Genomic DNA, 23,429 nt, shown 5'->3' with positions numbered 1-23,429 from the left:
TAAATTATGCATAATCTTGCATAAGTAATAAGTGAAGGTAGCTTAAATTCAAGGTTTTTTTTTTTTTTTTTTTTTTTTAACCTGACCTATTTCTTTCAGTGCTGTTAGCAGCTTAAATCATGTATGAGCTTTCTGTAAGGCTTCAATGAGTAGCTCGGGTGGAGAAACTTCAGTAATAAATTTCAGGAGAAGACAAGTTTTTTGACAGGCATAATGCAACACATACAGAGTCTGGAACTCACACTCTGGGAATTTAGAGCAATCCTCGCAAAGCAGCTTTTCCCTGTTACATTAATAGAGAAAATGAAGTATGAAAGTCCTCAGGAATTACTGCTAGGTGTAATTTAAATAATTTACCAGAAGACAGTTCAGCACATGCATTGAACAGGGGCATACAGAGTTTGCCATAAGCAGTTTATAAATAAACTATATTCCGCTGAAGTAAGTCAGGCATAAATTATAACTATTCCTTTTGTGGCTGCACCCCGTTCCTCATTGTAATAGTTATTTAAAAAAAAAAATCAGGGTTATGACCTTCTCCTGGAAATCACAGACATTGCCTGCTTTGTACCTTGCTTATGAGCTTCCTTATGGTTAATGGTTTTGTAGCTATAAGATCAAAATAAAAATACTATTGCGAGGGAAAAATGCATTACATATCTGTAAACAGAATTCTGGAAGAATTCCTTAGCCTGTTTGGAGGTAGGGGGGGATATGTGGCCAAAGACCATCAAGGAGATACAGATCGTTTTATGAAAGCTTTATACCATATCTGTGGAGAAAAAGGATACACTTTCTATGTCTTGCCTCAAGCATTGTTGCCTTAAATTATCAGGCCAAAGTAAAAATGCCAAAGGAATATATATAATGAAGACTCAAAACTATCAAAAATTATTTGTAAAACATGCATGACGAGGTTAAAAAGCTTTTATTCTGTACAGCCTTGAGTTATTAAAAAGCAGATGGACTATAACAGCTTCAAAATTTTCCTAAAATATACTGGTAGTGCTTTGGAAGGAGACTTCGTAAAAGGCAGGTGATGTGGAGTGCTTGCTCGACTCCTAAAACATCTAATTATAAACCAGTATTCTATAACTTTTACTTTCATTTGGCTTCCCTTTGATAGAAAAATGGGATGCTTGTGGAAAAAAAAAAAAGTATGGACTAAAGACTGAATACCTATGTTCCTGAAGTTATATAATATAGGGAGTTAAATCCTTGTATGTGCTCTTTTAAATATACATGAATCACAATTCCTAGGTTTTCCTTTGTAGTCATATGCACAGTAGGTCCCCAACTCTCCATTGTCCATATGCATGTGGATAGGCATGTATTCATGTTTTATATAATTTATATATATATACACATACACACACATATATGTATGTATGTATGTTTGTCAGAATAAAAATTTTTTCTGGGAATGCATACTCTGCATTCAAGTGTTATAACTAGAACTTAAATGCTGCTTAGAGGAGATAGTGGGGAACATAAGAGAAAATATTGCTTTAATATTTGTGCTTTAATTTTCAGAATCAATTTTGTAATAATGGCCTCATAACTTGAGAACACCTGTCAATAAAGGAAATTCTTTTCTGAGCCTGGATCTGCAATGTGAAATGTAAATGCACCTTTATTTGTCTATGACTTTAATGGAGAAGAAATACTTAATATAGTTGTCGTTTAGACATTCAGACCTGGACTGTTACTCACTCATATGATTTTCACATGTGATTCTCGTGGTCTTCGTTGGGATATATAGCTTGTGGGGATCGAGCTGCGTTGAGGAGCTTGGCCTGTATTGTGAGATGAATAATTTCTGAGGGTTTAATATATAACTTGAGGACTATAGTTAATAATTCGGTATTGTGTATTTGAAATTTGCTAAAAGCCAGTCTCTTAGGTGTTCTCACCAAAAGATGAAAATAAAAAGTAACTATGTGAGGTGACAAATGGGTCAGCTACCACTTGATTGTGGTAATCATTTCACAATAAATACATACATCAAGTCATTGTGTTGTACTCTTTAAATATATTACAATTTTATTTATCAACTACACCTAAATAAAGCTGGCGTGGGGAAGCTTGACCCAGAGCCCTAAAATAGGCAACATGACTAATGTGGGTTAGAATCTTAGTCTAAATACAGTGCTGTAAGTAACTAAACTAACCCAAACAGGTATGTAACCTGTAGAAAAATTGTGAAAGCTTTGTAAAATTCCCTAAGATTTATTTGCCTGAATACAGGAAAAAAAAAAGGAAGAGGTTCTGATACATGTCTTCCCTTAATGGTCAACCAAAATAAACTCATGTAAAATTACAAGATTATTGTCAAAATAACTGGTAATTTTCTATGTGTATCATTCATATAAACTGAATACATTTTAATATAGCTGTTATAGATGCTATCTCAAAATATATTTTGAGAAATTTTGAAAGTCCCTTTGTATTTAGGTAAGAAAAGTCTGGGAAACTACTGCTCCAATATCTAAAGGTAGTATTTATAGCAATATAAATGCCACAATAAGTGTGTACATAATGCTTACATATTCTAATATTTACTCTCATGAGAATAAAGTTTGATCCTATGGGTGTGAAGTTAATGTATCTGTTAATGGGATGTGGATGGCAAGGCTGGGCATTGGGAAAGTGTTATTAGTACCTTGTGATGCTGAGGAAAGGAACCCCTCCCCCGACTGGACCACCGGAGGCAATCCCTCAAGACAGGGTATTTTAAGAGGCTCTGAGGTTATTTGAAAGATAGCAGTATATAAACAAGATAAGGAAAGTAGTGTCACAGAAATATAACAAATTCACAGTATGCCTGTTTTGACTTTGGCCAGTCTAGGGTTGGCACTTACAAATTCAACTTCCTAACTTTTTATTTAGCCATTTATAAATCTGTAATCAAAACCCGTATTGATAATAGAATCCTTCTTTACTTGTTGATGGATTTGACACTTATATGAAAATCTAAGTCATTTATTACTGTAATAGAATTCATCCCTCCAACATAACTTCTTTATCAGTGATTGTTTCCATGTTAACATGTTGAACTTGTTACTCTAATGGAAAGTTTGGCAGCTTCTCTCATATTACTATATAAAGAAACATTCTATCAGAGATATAAATCAGGTTAAGCAATGTGCAAATATCCATTCTATCCATCCAAAGATACACGATGTCCATTATCATGTATCCACCTAATGTAAGATATTTATGTGTGTATGTGGGGTGTGTGTGTGTGTGTGTGTGTGTGCGACACTTTTTATAGTTGTTCTGGTTAGTCTGCTGCGATGGAGGTATTCATATTATAGAGGGCTCTCTGAATTGCTAGTCTAACATACAGATATTTCCCCCAATATCTTCTCCTATTCTGGTTTTACAGTGAAGCTCAAGAAATTCATTGTGATTGGGCAGAAGTAAAGAAAAAAGTCTCGTTTAATTGTTCCCATGAAGGTGCATGTGAATAAACCTATATAATATCAACTCAATAAATGCAGGAATTTAGTCAATAGAAATTTGTAAGTTTTCCAGAAACTCCATACTCAGAGTCTGGAAGTACAGTTTTATTCTCATTTCTCTCCTCATTATAGACTCCAATAACTCTGCTTAAGTTTAACTGTATTTAAATGTAACAAATATACTTAAAAAAAAAGAATGAATAAGCAAAATAAATCATATACAAATACCAATCTCACACAATACTATTTTTCTTAGGAACATAAAATAACACATTAGAGACTGAATAAATAAATGTAGAGTGAATAGATAAGGTCTTTTCTATCTAGTTGTAGGATAGCCTAGCCCTGAAAAATGAGCTAAAGTATCAGGCATATTTTCCTAGTCACGCTGCTTTTCTGTAACTAAATTTTAGTTTAGTTATAGAAATGTTAGTAGCAAATAATATCATACTTGTTTTTTTATTAATTCACTTCTTAATTCAAGGAATTTTTACACAGGGAACTGTGTGATAATTATAGTATGCTATTTACTGAGAGTCAACCACATACCAGGAGAACCTATACTGAAGTTGTTCAAAATTACTAATGATCCAGAACTAATCATCAATAGAAAATTTATACCATAATTTATATTACCACAAGAACTAGCATTAGATTTACCTCTGGAAAAAACTTTTTATAAGGTTCTTCTTTTTATGCATACTTAAAAGTAAGCTCTAAGTCTCCAATCACTTCTATAATCAAATGCAACTTATAACATATGCTGTTTATTAATGAAGTGTTTCTTTGATCCATAATTAGAACTTATATAGACATATTATTATAATTTTCTTTATTTGTTCCAATTTCTACTTGAATTAGCTGTAAACAGCAAAAACATACCATCATTTAAACTCTTTTAACCAATGATATTCTTCAGAAAAGCATTTTTTTATTGAATTGAACCTTCAGTAGATTAAGTAATTAATGTTAACACGAAATTTTTTCTTAATATGCAATAAATAGGTTGTAGACCTGATGAAAGAGTTTAGTTAAAAGAATTACATTAGCATCATTACAATGATAGAGAAAATAATGTGCAAAATAGAGTCACTGTCATGATCCTGACCTTGTGATACAAATTAAAATAAAGAAAAGTGTCATATTTCTCCATGGTTCAACTTGGGTTCACCTAATAGAACTCTGACAAAAGCAAATGTTTTGTCACTTAGTCTGTTGCCAAGAACATTTTAGTGCATAATTAATGATAATCCACTCTTTAATATGTGTATATGAATGAACACAAAGTTGCTGCTGGTGCCACAGAGACAATATCATGTTCAGTGTGAAGAGAGCAGCACAATTTCTACTAAAATAATGAGCTGTGGAAAGGATAATGGAAGGTGTCAGAAGCACAATAAACATGATTAGGGTGGACGAGGGAAAAAGAACAATATTTAGTGCCACCAGAATTTTTCTCTTAAAAAAAGAAACATAAGTCCTTGATGGATTTTTCATGACTCCTCTCACCATGTTGACTATAAATATCATGGAATATGCAGCCCAATACTTAGCTTACATCTCTCTCTTATATGCTGATCTCTTCTTAACTAATTGACCCTCAAGATTTGGTGTTCTCTGGGGTAGTATTTATTATTTTACTGTGTTTACAAATCACCTAAAAAGTATGTTAATATGCAGATTCTGATTTAACAGATCTGGGATGGATCTGGAGATCTTTCCTTTCAAACTAGCTTCCAAAAGATGCTCTTGTTGCTGGTGACAAGAACCACACCTGACTGGCAAGGCCTAGGGAAACTACTGAGCCTCTTCTCAGCAGACACAATCTTCCAGGCCAGTTAACCCACTGCCACAAACTTAAATATATCCTGTGTATCCATGATTTGTTACTCTTTGATTTTGAAGATTAGAATCTAAGATTAGAGATTCTAATCTTCAAAATCATTGATTTTACATATTGTCATCCTCAAACCCAATCTTCCTGCTTTATGTCCTATCATATTAATGATAGGTCAATTTCTCAAGTTGACAGAGATAGTCATATTATACCCATTTTGCAGATATGACTTGGAAAACTAGGTATTGTATCAAAATAATTCTTCTAGCAAGTAAGGTATCTAAATTATTCTGTGACTTGCTTTTAGTTCTGTTAGCAACATATCTTAGGCAACTTTCCATATACTTATAGAGATATGACATTATTTTTAATGAATATAAATAATCCTTGATATAGGGTTTATAATTTTTAAAATATTTACATATATATGGACAATTTAAAGTTTTCAACATTTTTCTATTACATACATAGTTGAAAAAAGATTTATTGTCCTTGTTCAAGTATTTCTTTATGATATATATCTTGGGTTTGAAATCACCGATTCAAAATATATTTGCTTACAATATTGATATAGACAGCCAAATTGCTAAGACTGTACCAATATATGCTGCCATAGATAGAATGACCATGATTTTCCTTAAAAAAAAAAAAAAACATATTTTTCTTTTCCACACTGAGTCTTATCAAACTTAATTTTGCCAACACAGGTGAAAAATATATATATTAAATATATATGATATATTAAATATATATGAAATATATTATTTTCATTTCCCTGATTACTTGTGATCTCAGTATTTAGGGGGCTTTAAGGGAAGTATTTTTTGCTACTTGATTTTTTTTTTCTTCATGATGGCCATTCTTACCATTCAGTCATTTTTTTTTCTATTGAGCATTCATGTTTTTAATGAGTTATAGAGGTTATTCATACATTTAGAAATTTATCTTGTTTTATATGTTGAAATATTTTCTCAGTCTCTTGCTTTTAAATTTACTTAAAATTGTTTAACTTAAGTATTCAAATTTCATATTTTCTTATGATTTTATTTTTGTGTTCTGTTGTTTAGCTCTTTACACATATTTCTTTTACTCTCTAGTTTCTTATTTATGTCAAGTTTATTAGGTTATTTTACATACAGTAAATTCATTATTTTAGATGTATAATTAGATGAATTTGAATAAACAGAAATAGTTATATAACCATCACCACAATAAAGGTATAGAATATTTTTGTCACCACAAAAAGATGCAATTATTCTCCTTTGTAGGGAATTGCTAACCCCATGAAAATGACTTAGTTGATTTCTCTTCCTATCCCTTTATCTTTTCCAGAATGTCCTATAAACAGGATGATATAGTATAGAGAATTTGATATCTAGCTGTTTTCTTTTAGCACAATGATTTTGAAGTTTATCCATGTTCTGAATATATCAGCAGTTCATTCCTTTTTTATCACTGAGTAGTACTCTTTTATAAAAATGAACCACATTTCTTAAATATAGTTATCTATTGATAGACATTTGGGTTATTTTTAAGTTTTGGTGATTGTAAATAAAATATAAACATTCACAAAAAATAGGTCTCTGTGTGGACTTACGTTTTCATATTTTCTTGGACAAGTTACTAGTAATGTAATTGCTGTATTTATAGTCTTCCACTGTTTTCCAGGTGGCTGTGCAATCTACATTCCCACCAACAATGCACAAGAATTATGGTTGGACTTCCCTTGTTAGGACTTGTTACTGCCTAGTTGTTATTTACTGAGCCATTTTTTATGTGTAGAGTGATTTCTTGTTATAGTTTTAGTGTCCATTTCATATCTAATGAGGAGGGGGGATCTGTTCATATCTATTTGCCATTGGTACCTTTGAATAGAAGTGTCTGTTCAAATATTTAATTATTTTTTAAAATATTAGATTATTGGTTTCCTTATTATTGAGTTTAAAGAGTTTTTCAAGACACAAGTCCCTTATCAGATGTGTGTTTTGCTCATACTTTTCTCTCAGTCTGTGTCTTTTTTTAAATTTTAAAGTGATTTTCAAGGAGCAGAAATTTTTAACTTAATGAAGCCCAATTTATTCAGTAGTTCTTTTAAGTTTTTTTTTTCTATTCTATTTAAGAAATTATCATCCAATCTAAAGTTGATAATTTATTTTGGTAGATTTTCTTTTAGATTAGAGATTGTTGAGTTTTAGACTTTAATTTTAGGTCTAGAATTCTTTTTTAGTTTTGTTTCACATGGTGTATGGTGAGGATCTAGGTTCTTCTTCTTCTTCTTTTTTTTTTTTTTTAACAAATGTACATTATCCTAACCTGATTTATAGGAAAAAAATCATACTTTCTCCATTGAAATGTCTTGACATCTTTAAATATCAATTGACCATCTATATTGTGTCACTTATCCATTGTCATATAATATATTACCACAAAACTTAGTGGCTGCAAACATTAAACATTTATTATCTTACATTATCTGTGGGTTAGGAAACCAGAGCAGTTTTATAAGTAGTCAGGCTCAGGTCATCCTCAAGGTTGTAATCAAAATGTAGCTCAGAGAATTAGTCAAGACTCAAACAAGGGAGGCTCTGCTCCCAAGCTCACTAACATGGCTGTTGGTAGGTCTTCAGTCTTCATTGGATATTGGCCAGAGATATCAGTTCTTTGACAGGTGGACCTCTCCACAGAGACAGCATTCTCCCTCCAAAATGGAAGATCCACTTATAAGAGAAGACCCAGGAAAGAAGCTACAGTCTTTTTTACAACCTAATATTGGAAGAAATATCTCATCACTTCTGTTGTATACTATTAATTAGAAATGAGGCAATAGTATAGCCCATACTCAAGAAGGGATTCATATGGATGTGAATATCTGGAGGGAAAAAAAAAATCATTGCAAGCTATCTTAAAGGCTATCTGGTACATATGAATTTATTTTTGGACTCTCTCTTTGGTTCCATAGTTCCATGATATGCCTATTCATTTTAGTACCTCTTTTCTATATTCTATAGAATTCTCTAGAATGATCTCGTATCTGCAAATTAAAAAAAAAAAAGTTTGCATCTTTCTTTTGACTCTAAATGTTTTTTTTTAAATTTCTTAATACATTGCATAAGATTTCCACTATAGTTTGTTGTTGTTGTTGTTTTAGATTTTATTTATTTGTCAGAGAGATCGAGAGCACAAGCAGAGAGAATGGCAGGCAGAGGGAGAAGCAGGCTTCCCCCTAAGCAAGGAGCCCAATGTGGAGCTCAGTCCTAAGACCCTGGGATCATGAGCTGAGCTGATGGGACCCTTCACCCTTAACTGACTGAGCCACCCAGGAGTCTATCCCCTACAGTTTTGAATAGGAGTAGTTTAAGTGGATATAATAATCCTATTTCTGATCCTTGGGAAAGCATTCAGTATTTAACTATTAAATATGATTTGCTTTAAGTTAGTTATAGGTTTTTAATAGAAGATTTTTATCAGATTGAAATAATTCTCTTCTAATCCTATTCACTGGAAGTTCTTTGTCATAAATATTGAATGTTTAGAAATTATTTGCTGCATCTACTAAGATGATTCTATGTTGTTTTTTTTTCTTTTTCAGTCAATTGACATTGACTGACATTGAATTGACAGAATTTTTTTTCTTTAAAAAAGAAGTGTTTTATAAGTAAAAAGAAACATATTTGAATAGAACTATAAGTAAAATAAGATGCATGATAACTTTATCTTCTCTTCTCATCTTTATCTCTACTCTTTCACTGTTTTTTTAAATCTTTAAAAATGGTTTTAATTAACATATAATATATTATTTGCCACAGGGGTACAGGTCTATGAAACATCAGTATTACACATTTCACTGCACTCACCTCCCTAGTGTCCATAACCAAGCCATCCTATCCCTACCCCCCCACCCCCCAGCAACCCTCAGTTTGTTTTGTGAAATAAAGAGTCTCTTATGGCTTGTCTCCCTCCCTATCCCATCTTGTTGCATTTTTTTCCCTCCTAACCTCCCACAACCCCCCGCCTTACCTCTGAAATTCCTCATATCAGAGAGATCATATGATAACTCTCTTTCTCTGATTGACTTATTTTGCTTAGTGTAATACCCTCTAGTTCCATCATTGCAAATGGCAAGATTTCATTTCTTTTGATGGCTGCATAGTGTGTGTGTGTGTGTGTGTGTGTGTATATATATTTCTTCATTATTCATTAATCTGTTGATGGACCTCTGTGTTCTTTCCATGGTTTGGCTATAGTTGACATTGCTGCTATAAATATTTAGATGCATGTGTCCCTTTGAATCACTACATTGGTATTTTGGGGGTAAATACCCAGTAGTGAGATTGCTGGGCCATAGGGTGGCTTTATTTTCAACTTTTTGAGGAACTTCCAGGCTGTTTTCAAGAGTGGTTGCACCAACTTGCATTCCCACCAATAGTGTAGGGGGGTTCCCCTTTCTCCACATCCTCGCCTACATCTGTTATTTCCTGACTTGTTAATTTTATCCATTCTGACTGGTGTGAGGTGGTATCTCATTGTGGTTTTGATTTGTATTTCCCTGATGCCGAGTGATGTTGAGCACTTTTCCATGTGGCTGTTGGCCACTTGGATGTCTTTCTTGCAGAAATGTCTGCATGTTTTTGCCCATTTCTTTTTTTTTTTAATTTTATTTATTTATTTGACAGAGAGAGAGATCACAAGTAGGCAGAGAGGCAGTCAGAGAGAGAGAGGAGGAAACGAGCTCCCCACTGAGCAGAGAGCCCGATGCGGGCCCCGATCCCAGGACCCTGGGACCATGACCCGAGCTGAAGGCAGAGGCTTTAACCCACTGAGCCACCCACGTGCCCTCTTCCCATTTCTTGATTGGATTATTTGTTCTTTGGGTGTTGAACTTGATAAGTTCTTCATAGATTTTGGATACTAACCCTTTATCAGATACGTCATTTGTAAATATCTTCTCCCATTCTGTCAGTTGTCTTTTGGTTTTGTTGACTGTTTCCTTTCCAGTGCAAAAACTTGTGCTCTTGATAAAGTCCCAACAGTTCATATTTTCCCTTGCTTGCCTAGACTTTGGTGAAGTTTCTAGGAAGATGTTGTTGTGGGTGAGGTCAAAGAGGTTGTTGCTTGTGTTCTTCTCAAGGATTTTGATGGATTCCTGTCTCACATTGAGGTCTTTCATCTATTTCAAGTCTATTTTTGAAGATGATATAAGGATATGGTCCAGTTTCATTCTTGTGCATGTGGCTGTGCAATTTTCCCAACATCATTTATTGAAGAGACTGAGTTTTTTCCATTGGACATTTTTTCCTGCTTTGTCAAAGATTGGGTAACCATAGAGTTGAGGGTCTATTTTGGAGTCTCTATTCTAGTCCATTGATCTACATGTCTGTTTTTGTTCCAGTACCATACTGTCTTGATGACAGCTTTGTAATAGAGCTTGAAGTCTGGAATTGTGAATCCACCAACTTTGGCTTTCTTTTTCAATAGCCCTCTGGCTATTTGGGGTCTTTTCTGGCTCCATATAAATTTAAGGATTATTTCTTTGAAAAAGTTGATGGTATTTTGATAGGGATTGCATTAAATGTGTAGATTGCTTTAGGTAGCATAGATGCCTTAGTTTGTCTTTCTTCTGTCTTGTTGTTGGTGTATAGAAATACAACTGGTTTATGTGCATTGATTTTATATCCTGAAACTTTAGTGAATTACTGTACAAGTTCTAGCAGATTTAAAATGGAGTCTTTTGGGTTTTCCACATAAAATATCATATCATCTGCAAAGAGTGACAGTTTGACTTCTTCTTTGTTGATTTGGATGCCTTTAATTTCTTTTTGTTGTCTGATAGCTGTGGCTAAGGCTTCTAGTACTATGTTGAATAGCAGTGGTGATAATGGAGATCCCTGCCATGTTCCTGACCTTAGCAGAAAAGCTCTCAGTTTTTCTCCATTGAGAATGATATTCACTGGGGGTTTCTCATAAATGGCTTTGATGATATTGAGGTATGTACCCTCTATCCCTACACTGTGAAGACTTTTGATCAAGAAAGGATGCTATAATTTGTCAAATGCTTTTTCAGCATCTATTGAGAGTATCATATGGTTCTTGTTCTTTCTTTTATTAATGTACTCTATCACATTGATTGATTTGCAGATGTTGAATAAACCTTGCAGCTCTGGAATAAATCCCACTTTGCTGTATTGAATAATCATTTTAATGTACTGTTGGATCCTATTGGTTAATATTTTGGTGAGAATTTTTGCATTTGTGTTCATCAAGGATATTGGTCTGTAATTCTCTTTTTTGATGGGGTCTTTGTCTGGTTTGGAGATCAAGGTAATGCCGGGCTCATAAAATGAGTTGAGAAGTTTTCATTTCTATTTATTGGAACAGTTTCAGGAGAATAGGTATTAATTCTTCCAAAAATGTTTGGTAGAATTCCCCTGGGAAGCCATCTGGTCCTGGGCTCTTGTTTTTTGGAAGATTTTTGATGCCTGCTTCAATCTCCTTACTGGTTATGGGTCTGTTCAGGTTTTCTATTTCTTCCTGGTTCAGTTTTGGTAATTTGGTAGTTTATATATCTCTAAAAATGTATCCATTTCTTCCAGATTATCATATTCTGGTGTACAGTTGCTCATAATATGTTCTTATGATTGTTTGTGTTTCTTTGGTGTTGGTTGTGTTCTCTCCTCTTTTATTCATTATTTTATTAATTTGGGTCATTTCTCTTTTCTTTTTGATAAGTCTGGCTAGGAGTTTATCAATTTTATTAATTCTTTTAAAGAACCAGCTCCTAGTTTTGTTGATTTGTTCTCCTGTCCTTTTGGTTCCTATTTCATTGATTTTTGCTCTGATGTTTCTTATTTCTTTTCTCTTGCTAGGTTTGGGCTTTCTTTGCATTACTTTCTCCGTCTCCTTTAGGTGTAGGGTTAGACTGTGTACTTGAGACCTTTCTTGTTTCTTGAGAAATGCTTGTATTGCTATATACTTTCCTCTCAGGACCACATTTACTGTATCCCAAAGATTTTGAACAGTTGTGTTTTCATTTTCATTTGTTTCAATGAATTTTTAAAAAATTCTTCTTTAATTTCCTGGTTGATCCATTCATTCTTTAGTAGGATGCTCTTTAACCTCCATGTATCCAAGTTCTTTCCAACTTTCCTCTTGTGGTTGAGTTCTAGTTTCAGAGCATTGTGGTCTGAAAATGTGCAGGGATTGATCCCAATCTTTTGGTACTGGTTGACACCATATTTGTGACTCAGGATGTGATCTATTCTGGAGAATGTTCCATGTGCATGTGAGAAGAATGTGTATTCTGTTGTTTTGTGATAGAATGTTCTGAATATATCTGTGATGTCCATCTGGCCCAGTGTGTCATTTAATGCCTTTATTTCCCTGTTGATCTTTTGCTTAGATGATCTGTACATTTCAGTAACAGGGGTGTTAAAGTCCCCTCCTATTATTGTATATTGCTGATGTGTTCCTTTTATTTTGTTATTACCTGGTTTATATAATTGGCTGCTCTCATGTTGGGACCATAGATATTTAAAATTGTTTGATCTTCTTTTTGGACAGACTCTGTAAGTATAATGTGTTGTCCTTCCTCATCTCTTATTATAATATTTGGCTTAAAATCTAATTTATCTGATACAATGATTGCTAAACCAGCTTTCTTTTGATCTCCACTAGCATGGCAAATTGTTTTCCACCCCCTCACTTTAAATATGGAGGTATCTTTGGGTCTAAAATGAGTTTCTTGTAGACAGCTACATTGATGGGTCTTATTTTTTTTATCCATTTTGATATCCTGTGTCTTTTGATTGGGGCACTTAGCCCATTTACATTCAGGGTAACTATTGGAAGATATGAATTTAGTGTCATTGTTTTTATTGCCTGTAAGGTGACTGTTACTGTGTATTTACTCTGTTCTTTTCTGGTCACTTTTAGGCTCTCTCTTTGCTTAGGGACCCTTTTCAATATTTCTTGTAGGGCTGGTTTGGTGTTAGCAAATTCTTTTAATTTTTGTTTGTGCTGGAAGGTTTTTATCTCTCCTTCTCTTTTCAGTGACAGCCTCGCTGGATATAGTACTCTTGGCTGCATATTTTTTTCTCATTTAGTGCTCTGATGATATCATGCCAGTCCTTTCTGGCCTGCCAGGTCTCTTTGGATAGGTCTGCTGCCAATCTAATATTTCTAGTGTTGTATGTTACAGACCTCTTCTCCTGAGGTGCTTTCAGGATTTTCTCTTTGTCACTAAGACTTGTAAGTTTTTCTACTAGATGTTGGGGTGTGGACTTATTTTTACTGATTTTGAGAGGGGTCTCTGTGCCTCCTGGATTTTGATGTTTGTTCTCTTCACCAAATTCGGGAAATTCTCTACTTTAATTTGCTCCAATATACCTTTGTCCCTCTCTCTTTTCTTCCTCTGGGATCCCAATTATTCTAATATTGTTTCATTTGTGGTATCCCTTATCTCTCAATTTCTCCCCTTGTGATCTAGTAGTTGTTTGTCTCTCTGTTGCTCAGCTTCTTTATTCTCCATCATTTGTTCTTCTATATCACTAATTCTCTCCTCTGCTTCATTTATCCTAGCAGTAAGAGCCTCCATTTTTTATTTAACCTCATTAATAGCTTTTTTAAACTTTGAACTTGGTTAGATTTTAGTTCTCTTATTTCTCCAGAAAAGGATTTTCTAATATCTTTCATTCTTTTTTAAAACCCAGCTGGCACCTTGATAATCTTCATTCTGAACTCTAGTTCTGACATATTACTAATGATTGTCTTGATTAGGTCCCTAGTCATCAGTACTGCTTCTTGGCTTTTGTTGTTGTTGTTGTTCTTGTTTGGTTTTGTTTTTTTTTTTGGGGGGGGGGGTTGGTGGTGAGTTTTTCTGCCTTGTCATTTTATCCAGATAAGAATAGATGAATGAGAGAACAAAATACTGAAAGGGGAACAATGACCCCAGAAAAATATACAACTAACCAAGTCAGAAGGGACCCAGAACTGGGGAGAGAAGAAAGGGGGAAAAAAGAAATATATATATATGACTCGTGAAATAGAACAGAGCCACGCACTTGATTTGGGGTGTATTTTGGCCTATTAGAAAAAACTACCTCTCAAAATTTTAAAGAAAGAAAAACTTATATACATAAAAAATAAGGGTAAACTTGATGAAGGGATGGAATATGATTGTAAAGATGAAAATTTAAAAGTATTTAACTAAGGAATTGGTAAGTTAAGAAGGTGGTTGAAAAATAAAAAAAAAAGGAAGAATGTGATCAGGCTGGAAACTAGAACAAAGCCATGTGCGAGATTTAGGGTATATTTCTATCCATTAGAAGTAATTGTATCCCAAAATTTTAAAGAAAAAAAAAGCATATATATATATATATATATATATATATATATATATATATATATATATAAAATAAGGTTAAATACAATGAAGGAATATTATATAACAATGAAAAATTTAAAAGATTCTAAAAAGGTATTACTAAGATAAAATAGTTAAAAATGTTAAAATAGGAAAGAGGAAAATTTAAAAAAAATAAGAAGAAATAAAATTTAGAAAATTTAACGTTGATATACTGAAGGATCATGGGAAAAAAAGCCATGAATTCTTTTTCCCATGTGTTGTTTTCCCCTAGCTCTGGAGTTCTGCAGTTATCATTGATTGGTGAACTTGGTCTTGGCTGGATGTTCTTGCTGATCTTCTGGAGGAGGGGCCTCTTGTAGTGATTTCCAAATGTCTTTGCCAGAGGCAGAATTGCACCACCCTTGCCAGGGTCCAGGCTAAATAATCTCCTCGAGTTCATGCTCAGTAGTTTTTGTTCCCTGAATGCTTTCTATATAGCTTTGGAGGATGGGAATGAAAATAGTGGCCTTCCATCTCCAGCTCCACTGGAGCCAAGAACTTGGGGCTCCATCATTGTACCCTCAGAGAAAAGCAGTCTATCCTTCCCATCTCACTGGTCTCTGGCCACACTCTGAGCTCACCTAGCCTGTGAGCAAACATTTCTATCTCTGGTGCACAGCTCCATTTGGAGTCTCCAAACCCAGCAGATTCCTGTAGTGCACTTCTGCACCACTCCTCCCAGAGGAGGAAGGAGAGGGTTTTTCTGGATCTTCCACTTGTGGGGTTCCTGCTCTAATTGCAGTGGCCCAGCTGTGCCTTGGATCATGTTTTAAGGTAACCCTGAGATGAGCGCTCATTCCTCGGCTCCATTTCTGCAGCTGGTTTCTCTGCTCCAATACCTGGGAGTTCTGCCACTTCAGACACCCTTGGTTTTTAGGTGTCCTTACAGGTTCTGAGACCACACTGTTCCCACGAGGGCTGCACCCCCACTTAGCCTCTGGAGCCATGTCCCTCCGTGGAGCAGACTTCTAAAGTTCTGATTTTGTGCTCTGCTGTTTTCTCACTTGCTGGGATCCAGCCCCTCTCCCCGGGGTCTATCTGCTGTTGCTTTGGATTCACTTCTCCGTACATCCTGCTTTCCAGAAAATAGTCAATTTTCTGTTCATAGAATTGTTGCTCTTCTTCTCTTCTATCTCCTGTTGAGTTTGTAGTTGTTCAGAATGGTTTGATAGCTATCTAGCTGAACTCCTGAGATCTGATGATATTTCAGTCTTCTACTCTGCCATCTTGCTCCTCTTCAACTGACTAAATTTTGAATGTCGAGCCAACCTTGTATGCCTGGAATAAACCCCAATAGTCATTATAATATTTGGCATGAAATTTGGTGCACAATATATTATACATATACACTATGTACACATATGCATATATATATATATATATATACACACTCACACATTAATTATACAGATATATGATAACAAATATGTACAATACATATGAACAGTAACATATGTAGATGTTTGAAAGGCATATATCACATATATATTATATGTATAAAATTATATATAATTATATTTGAGACAAAGAAAGCAAGCCCTGGCTGTGAAAATTCTTTTGTGCTGTCTGACATAATATATCATGTCATGTAAGGCATTAAAGTTTTCATACCAAAATAAATAAATAAACAAACAAATAAATTTTTAATAGCGCTATATGACTTGATCACTACAGTTATGTGGGAAGAATAATCTGTAGTGTTGAGAACTTTTTAGAGAAGAAATAACCTAGGATCAAGAATGGACTTAGGGTGTGGTGTAAGGAAATGGTCCAATTTCATTTTTCTGCATGTGGCTGTCCAATTTTCCCAGCACCATTTATTGAAGAGGCTGTCTTTTTGCCATTGGACATTCTTTCCTGCTTTGTCGAAGATTAGTTGACCATAGAGTTGAGGGTCTATTTCTGGGCTCTCTATTCTGTTCCATTGATCTATGTGTCTGTTTTTGTGCCAGTACCATGCTGTCTTGATGACGACAGCTTTGTAATAGAGCTTGAAGTCCGGAATTGTGATGCCACCAACGTTGGCTTTCTTTTTCAATATCCCTTTGGCTATTCGAGGTCTTTTCTGGTTCCATATAAATTTTAGCATTATTTGTTCCATTTCTTTGAAAAAGATGGATGGTACTTTGATAGGAATTGCATTAAATGTGTAGATTGCTTTAGGTAGCATAGACATTTTCACAATATTTATTCTTCCAATCCAGGAGCATGGAACATTTTTCCATTTCTTTGTGTCTTCCTCAATTTCTTTCATGAGTACTTTATAGTTTTCTGAGTATAGATTCTGTGTCTCTTTGGTTAGGTTTATTCCGAGGTATCTTATGGTTTTGGGTGCAATTGTAAATGGGATTGACTCCTTAATTTCTCTTTCTTCTGTCTTGCTGTTGGTGTAGAGAAATGCAACTGATTTCTGTGCATTGATTTTATATCCTGACACTTTACTGAATTCCTGTATAAGTTCTAGCAGTTTTGGAGTGGAGTCTTTTGGGTTTTCCACATATAGTATCATATCATCTGCGAAGAGTGATAATTTGACTTCTTCTTTGCCGATTTGGATGCCTTTAATTTCCTTTTGTTGTCTGATTGCTGAGGCTAGGACCTCTAGTACTATGTTGAATAGCAGTGGTGATAATGGACATCCCTGCCGTGTTCCTGACCTCAGCGGAAAAGCTTTCAGTTTTTCTCCATTGAGAATGATATTTGCGGTGGGTTTTTCGTAGATGGCTTTGATGATATTGAGGTATGTGCCCTCTATCCCTACACTTTGAAGAGTTTTGATCAGGAAGGGATGCTGTACTTTGTCAAATGCTTTTTCAGCATCTATTGAGAGTATCATATGGTTCTTGTTCTTTCTTTTATTGATGTGTTGTATCACATTGACTGATTTGCAGATGTTGAACCAACCTTGCAGCCCTGGAATAAATCCCACTTGGTCGTGGTGAATAATCTTTTTAATGTACTGTTGAATCCTATTGGCTAGTATTTTGTTGAGTATTTTCGCATCTGTGTTCATCAAGGATATCGGTCTATAGCTCTCTTTTTTGGTGGGATCCTTGTCTGGTTTTAGGATCAAGGTGATGCTGGCCTCATAAAATGAGTTTGGAAGTTTTCCTTCCATTTCTATTTTTTGGAACAGTTTCAGGAGAATAGGAATTAGTTCTTCTTTAAATGTTTGGTAGAATTCCCCCGGGAAAAAGTGCTCCATATCACTCGGCATTAGGGAAATACAAATCAAAACCACAATGAGATATCACCTCACACCAGTCAGAATGGCTAAAATAAACAAGTCAGGAAATGACAGATGCTGGCGAGGATGCGGAGAAAGGGGAACCCTCCTACACTGTTGGTGGGAATGCAAGCTGGTGCAGCCACTCTGGAAAACAGCATGGAGGTTCCTCAAAATGTTGAAAATAGAACTGCCCTATGACCCAGCAATTGCACTATTGGGTATTTACCCTAAGGATACAAACGTAGTGATCCAAAGGGGCACATGCACCCGAATGTTTATAGCAGCAATGTCCACAATAGCCAAACTATGGAAAGAACCTAGATGTCCATCAACAGATGAATGGATCAAGAAGATGTGGTATATATACACAATGGAATACTATGCAGCCATCAAAAGAAATGAAATCTTGCCATTTGGGACAACATGGATGGAACTAGAGCGTATCATGCTTAGCGAAATAAGTCAAGCAGAGAAAGACAACTATCATATGATCTCCTTGATATGAGGAAGTGGTGATGCAACATGGGGGCTTAAGTGGGTAGGAGAAGAATAAAGGAAACAAGATGGGATTGGGAGGGAGACAAACCATAAGTGACTTTTAATCTCACAAAACAAACTCAGGGTTGCTGGGGGGAGGGGGTTTGGGAGAAGGGGGTGGGATTATGGACATTGGGGAGGGTATGTGCTTTGGTGAGTGCTGTGAAGTGTGTAAACCTGGTGATTCACAGACCTGTACCCCTGGGGATAGAGTATTATGCCTCCATCAGAAAGGATGAATACCCAACTTTTGTAGCAACATGGACGGGACTGGAAGAGATTATGCTGAGTGAAATAAGTCAAGCAGAGAGAGTCAATTATCATATGGTTTCACTTATTTGTGGAGCATAACAAATAGCATGGAGGACATGGGGACTTAGAGTGGAGAAGGGAGTTGGGGGAAATTGGAAGGGGAGGTGAACCATGAAAGACTATGGACTCTGAAAAACAATCTGAGGGTTTTGAAGGGACGGGGGGTGGGAGGTTGGGGTACCAGGTGGTGGGTATTATAGAGGGCACGGATTGCATGGAGCACGGGGTGTGGTGCAAAAATAATGAATACTGTTATGCTGGAAATAAAAAAAAAAAAAAAAAAAAGAATGGACTTAGTTAGAGGATTCAAAGTTCAAAGATGAGATAAGATGACTTGAACCATAGAATAAATAGGAGAGTGGTGGAAATAATATTTAGTAAAAACAAGTGACTCAAAGCAACTTGATTTGAAGCAAATTAAACAGTAGAAAGCTCTCAAAAGTAGGTAAAAAGTTATGAATGATTATAAAAATATTGAATATGGGTGATCAAGAGAATGGTACAATATTTAAATTGAATATTTACTAGTTTAGAATATAACCAACTCATCAGCTTGGTAGAGGGTGAGGAGGTTGGGTGACTAATTACTGGTGAATTAAACAGAAAACGGAGATGGAGATTACAAAAAGGCATCTGAGCAGGTGGTAATAGAGGAATTCTAAATACCATAGAGGAAATACATTAGGGCCATAGGCAATCCCAATCACAAATTATTAATCACTTCCAAGTGTTGGAAGTCTACAGCAGTAAACTGATCAGCCTATAGTCAGAAACAAAAGGACCCTTTTTTCATAAAAATGTCAGGTCGTCAGACAAGAAAGAAATCAAGCTCATCAAGGGAAGCAGGTGTATCTGTGTATATTCTGAGTGAAAAAAATCACAGAATATGACCTCAGAAAGTGTCATTTTCAAGGAAGTGGGGAAATGGAAACTTTGATGTATATTTTATGAGTTAATTAAAGTGGAGTGGGTATTGCAGCAGTTTGTTGGCCAGCTTTATTTGCATATCAGCAACAGCATTAATGGAGAAAAATACAGGAAAGTTTTGCGTATATATATATATATATATATATATATATACTCTATGTAATATATTAATGTATTATTTATATATTAACATTTATTAACATTAATTACTATTAATATTTTATATTGATGCAATATTAATTATCATATTTTAACATACACTATATTAATGCATACTAATTATCTATATTAATACATAAATATTAAAATTACTTTAAAAATAATTTCAACCCTAAAATTATTTTATCCTATTTTAAAATTACTATTTCAAATTTTAAATAATCTATCCTTTGAAACACTTCTATAATTATTTCCCCCAAAATTCAACTTCTATCCTTTTTGCTTCCTTTTATTTTCCTTTTTACTCCTTTTTAAACATATTTGAAAGCTATTTCAGCCATTTAGTACTTTTCTGTCCCCAATTCATTCCTTTTATCTCCCTGATTTCATGTGGAATATTTTTTCTCAGATTACAGGTATGTATTATGTGTTCATTCAACAAATATATATCAAAGATCTACTACCCAATAGCAGTAATACAGATTGTGTTAGAAAAACTATTTTCATTAAGATTATATGTTAACATACTAATAATATGTAAAAAACAATGAACAAAATTTAAGTTGGAAAATAGTGTATTAGGTAATACCTTCTATGAAACAAAAGCAAAAATGAAGTTAAGGCCATAGAATGGGTACATAAAGAGAGTGAAGGGTGGAAGGCAGGTTACAACTTTAGGTAGAGTAGTTATGATAGGACTCACAGAGCATGAATGATTTCAGCAAACTACTTGAAGCTGATGAAAGAGCCCTCATCTATTACCTGAGGGGCTGTCATTGAGCACTGAGAGCAGCAGAACCAAGAATCTAAGGTTGAGTTATGGCTACTGCTCAAGGCTCAGCAGGATGACCAGTGGTGCTAGCACAGAGTGAGCAAAGAAAACATAGAACATGAGTCACACAGGTATAGGGAATACGTGTAGGGCCTTGTAAGGGAATGAAATGTAAAATTATTAGAATTTGAGTGGGTAGTGACAGATTTAATATTGGTTTTAAGAATCATTGTGGGTGCTGTGTTGAAAAGGATTATAAGGCAACAAGAAAAAGTCAGGGAGATAAGTTAGAATGTTGGTCTCAGGGAAAAAAATCAGAATTTCCCAATGATTGGATTTGGCATGTGAATGAAAGAGGAGAGTTAAGAATGACTTCAAGTATTTGGCCTGAGGAAGATAAAGGTGGGGTTGTCATAAACTGATGTGGAAAAGTTGTGAGTAAAGTAGACTGGAGGTGTAATATCAGGAGTTAGGTTAGTACAATTTTGGATTTGAGATGCTAATAGACATCTAAATAACGATGCTGATAAACAGTGGATATAAGAGTTTGACATTCATGAAGGACTTCTGAGTTGAAGATATATTATGACGGTCATTTGCATATAGGTGATAGCTAAACCTGGAGAAGATTTTAAAAGACTGAATGAGACTTCCAAGAAAAATAAATTTGGCTAGCGGCAGGAACAAAGGACTGAACCCTGGGACACTCCCACATCAAAATGTTGATGAGCAGGAAGAGAATTGGCAAAGTGGATTGAGAGGAGCTATCACTAAGGCTGGAGGAAAACCAAATTTAAAATGTGTTTAGTATGAGAGAAAGATTCACTGGGTTAAATACTTCTGATGGCTAAAGAAATTGATTGAAAAATAAACAGTAGATTTGGTATTGTGGACATGATCTATGACCTGTAAGGCCATTTTGGTGTAGTGGTGGGGAAAAAAACCTGAGTGGAATGAACTCAAGAGAAAAAATGGGATAAGAGAAATTAGAGAAGCATTATAGATGGTTCTTTTGGGAATTTTTGCTATGAAGTAGAGAAAGGGATCAGAAGGCAATATAAAGCCAGAAAAATATTTTTATTATTTTTTAACAGAAGAAATAAGATCATATTTGTATGACTGAAGGGGAAAATAAAAATTGGTGAAGCCTATCAAAGGGGAAATTCTGGGAGCAAGTAGATAACAACTTCTGAGATCTAATGCTAAAGTAGAGGCAATGGCTTTAGAAGCTCAAGGGAGCTTATTTTAGCAAGAAGGGAGGCAAATCCATCTATAGACATTATGGCAGCTGGGGATATGGTAGTGGGAGCTTGAGCAAGTTATCTTCCGTCTACTTCTTTTTCTCAGTGAAATAGAAATCAAGGTCTTCGGTGGAAAGTAGAAATGGAGGAGGAGGTGCTGGGGGTTTAGGAAGAGAGAAGTTACAGAATAATCACCCAGGAAGGTGGACCAGTGAGTAAGTAAGTGAAGTGTTATAGGACTGCTGGAGACCAGTACAGAGCCCTTAAAGTTCATGGTCATGAATTTAAACTGCATTTAAACGCACAGTCTGTGCAGTTGTGCTGCTTTTCTTCAGTTATATTCAGCATGGCTGCAGGTATATAAATAGATTTAAGAATTAGAATTTTTCTAAAAAATATGCTGAAGGAAGAAAAGGGCAAGGAAGTCAGTGGTGTATGGAAAATGAAAGGAAAGGAGGCATTTAGACCAATGATTTCATTCCTAACAAAATCCAAAGGGGCAAAGGCTTTAGATTCTTTGCAGATCCGCACTGAATTTCAACATACAGAATAATTTTCTTAGGAAAAATAGGTAAGTGGCAATAAAATAAATATAGGTAGGAGATGATAAAAAAGAGACAAGGAAAACTGGAGCTCTAAAGGAGCTGAATCTAGATAGTTGCCGTCACACTTGTGATCTTCTGAATGACTGTGATCATACCTCTGTTGTTGCTACTTGTTTTTTTACTTTGCAGTCTTTCTGTAGCTCAAATACCACATTATCAGGTAGTGAAGGCAGCTGTCAATGAGTATGTACTTTTACTTGAAATAGTGAACAACATTTCTATCTCTCCCTATAGAACTGTTGCAGGCACCCATTTAAAATGTGAAACAGGACTCCTCAGTAAAATATGCATGTGGACACAAGTTCAAAAGTTCAATCCCACCATGCTGCTAAAATTTAGACAGGAAAGTAGTAAAGTGCCATTCATCAGTCATTCAAATTGGGTATACTTAATGGAATTATGACAAAAGCCAGTGTTCTTTTCTTTTCAAGAGTGTTGCCGTGTTAAATTGTACAGCCTTGTTAATGATATTCTACTCTTGTCATTCAATTCAGGAAATGTTACAATAAGCATTAGAATATGATTATTGTATAATATAATAATTTTTTTGCTTCCAGCCCTATGTCAAACCAGACACCCATCCTACTTCAGTGCTGTGACTATTTGCCACAAATCTCAATCTCTTGATGTCCCAGGTGCTACTGAACTAGTTCAGAATACTTCATCTGTGATATCAATCCTATGGCTAGCTAAACATTGAAGTTTGCAAATAAGACTGCCATGTACTCATTTGAAACATGACCATTGTTTTCACTTAAAAACTGGGAAGAAAAGGCTTGGAAAGGAGCCACATCCTTTCCTGGCAATACTTAGATGACCTTTAATGTGCTTGATCAGGATATGAGTCACTGTTTCTGAGAATTGGAGTTCTTGCAGAGTGGTCACCTTGTTGGAAGGGAACTGAAGATGTAATTCTTTAGTCACACCTATATGATCTCAGTGTCTG

At 35.0% G+C, this 23,429-nt stretch overlaps 1 long non-coding RNA gene across 3 annotated transcripts in view; it reads left to right on the top strand.

Annotated features, from left to right (window-relative positions):
• The window catches only part of LOC116588206, a 932,011-nt gene that overhangs the window by 669,588 nt on the left and 238,994 nt on the right, over window positions 1-23,429 (top strand). For all 3 annotated transcript variants that reach the window (XR_004284841.1, XR_004284840.1, XR_004284842.1), the window contains one exon: window positions 1,534-1,621. This is a non-coding gene — a long non-coding RNA (uncharacterized LOC116588206). The remainder of the gene's footprint in view (window positions 1-1,533; window positions 1,622-23,429) is intronic.

This window comes from Mustela erminea, chromosome 4, assembly GCF_009829155.1.
Source record: "Mustela erminea isolate mMusErm1 chromosome 4, mMusErm1.Pri, whole genome shotgun sequence".
In the NCBI taxonomy this organism is placed as follows: domain Eukaryota; kingdom Metazoa; phylum Chordata; class Mammalia; order Carnivora; family Mustelidae; genus Mustela; species Mustela erminea.
Note: the sequence above shows the minus strand (reverse complement) of the source record. Positions and strands in the feature narration are given on the sequence as shown.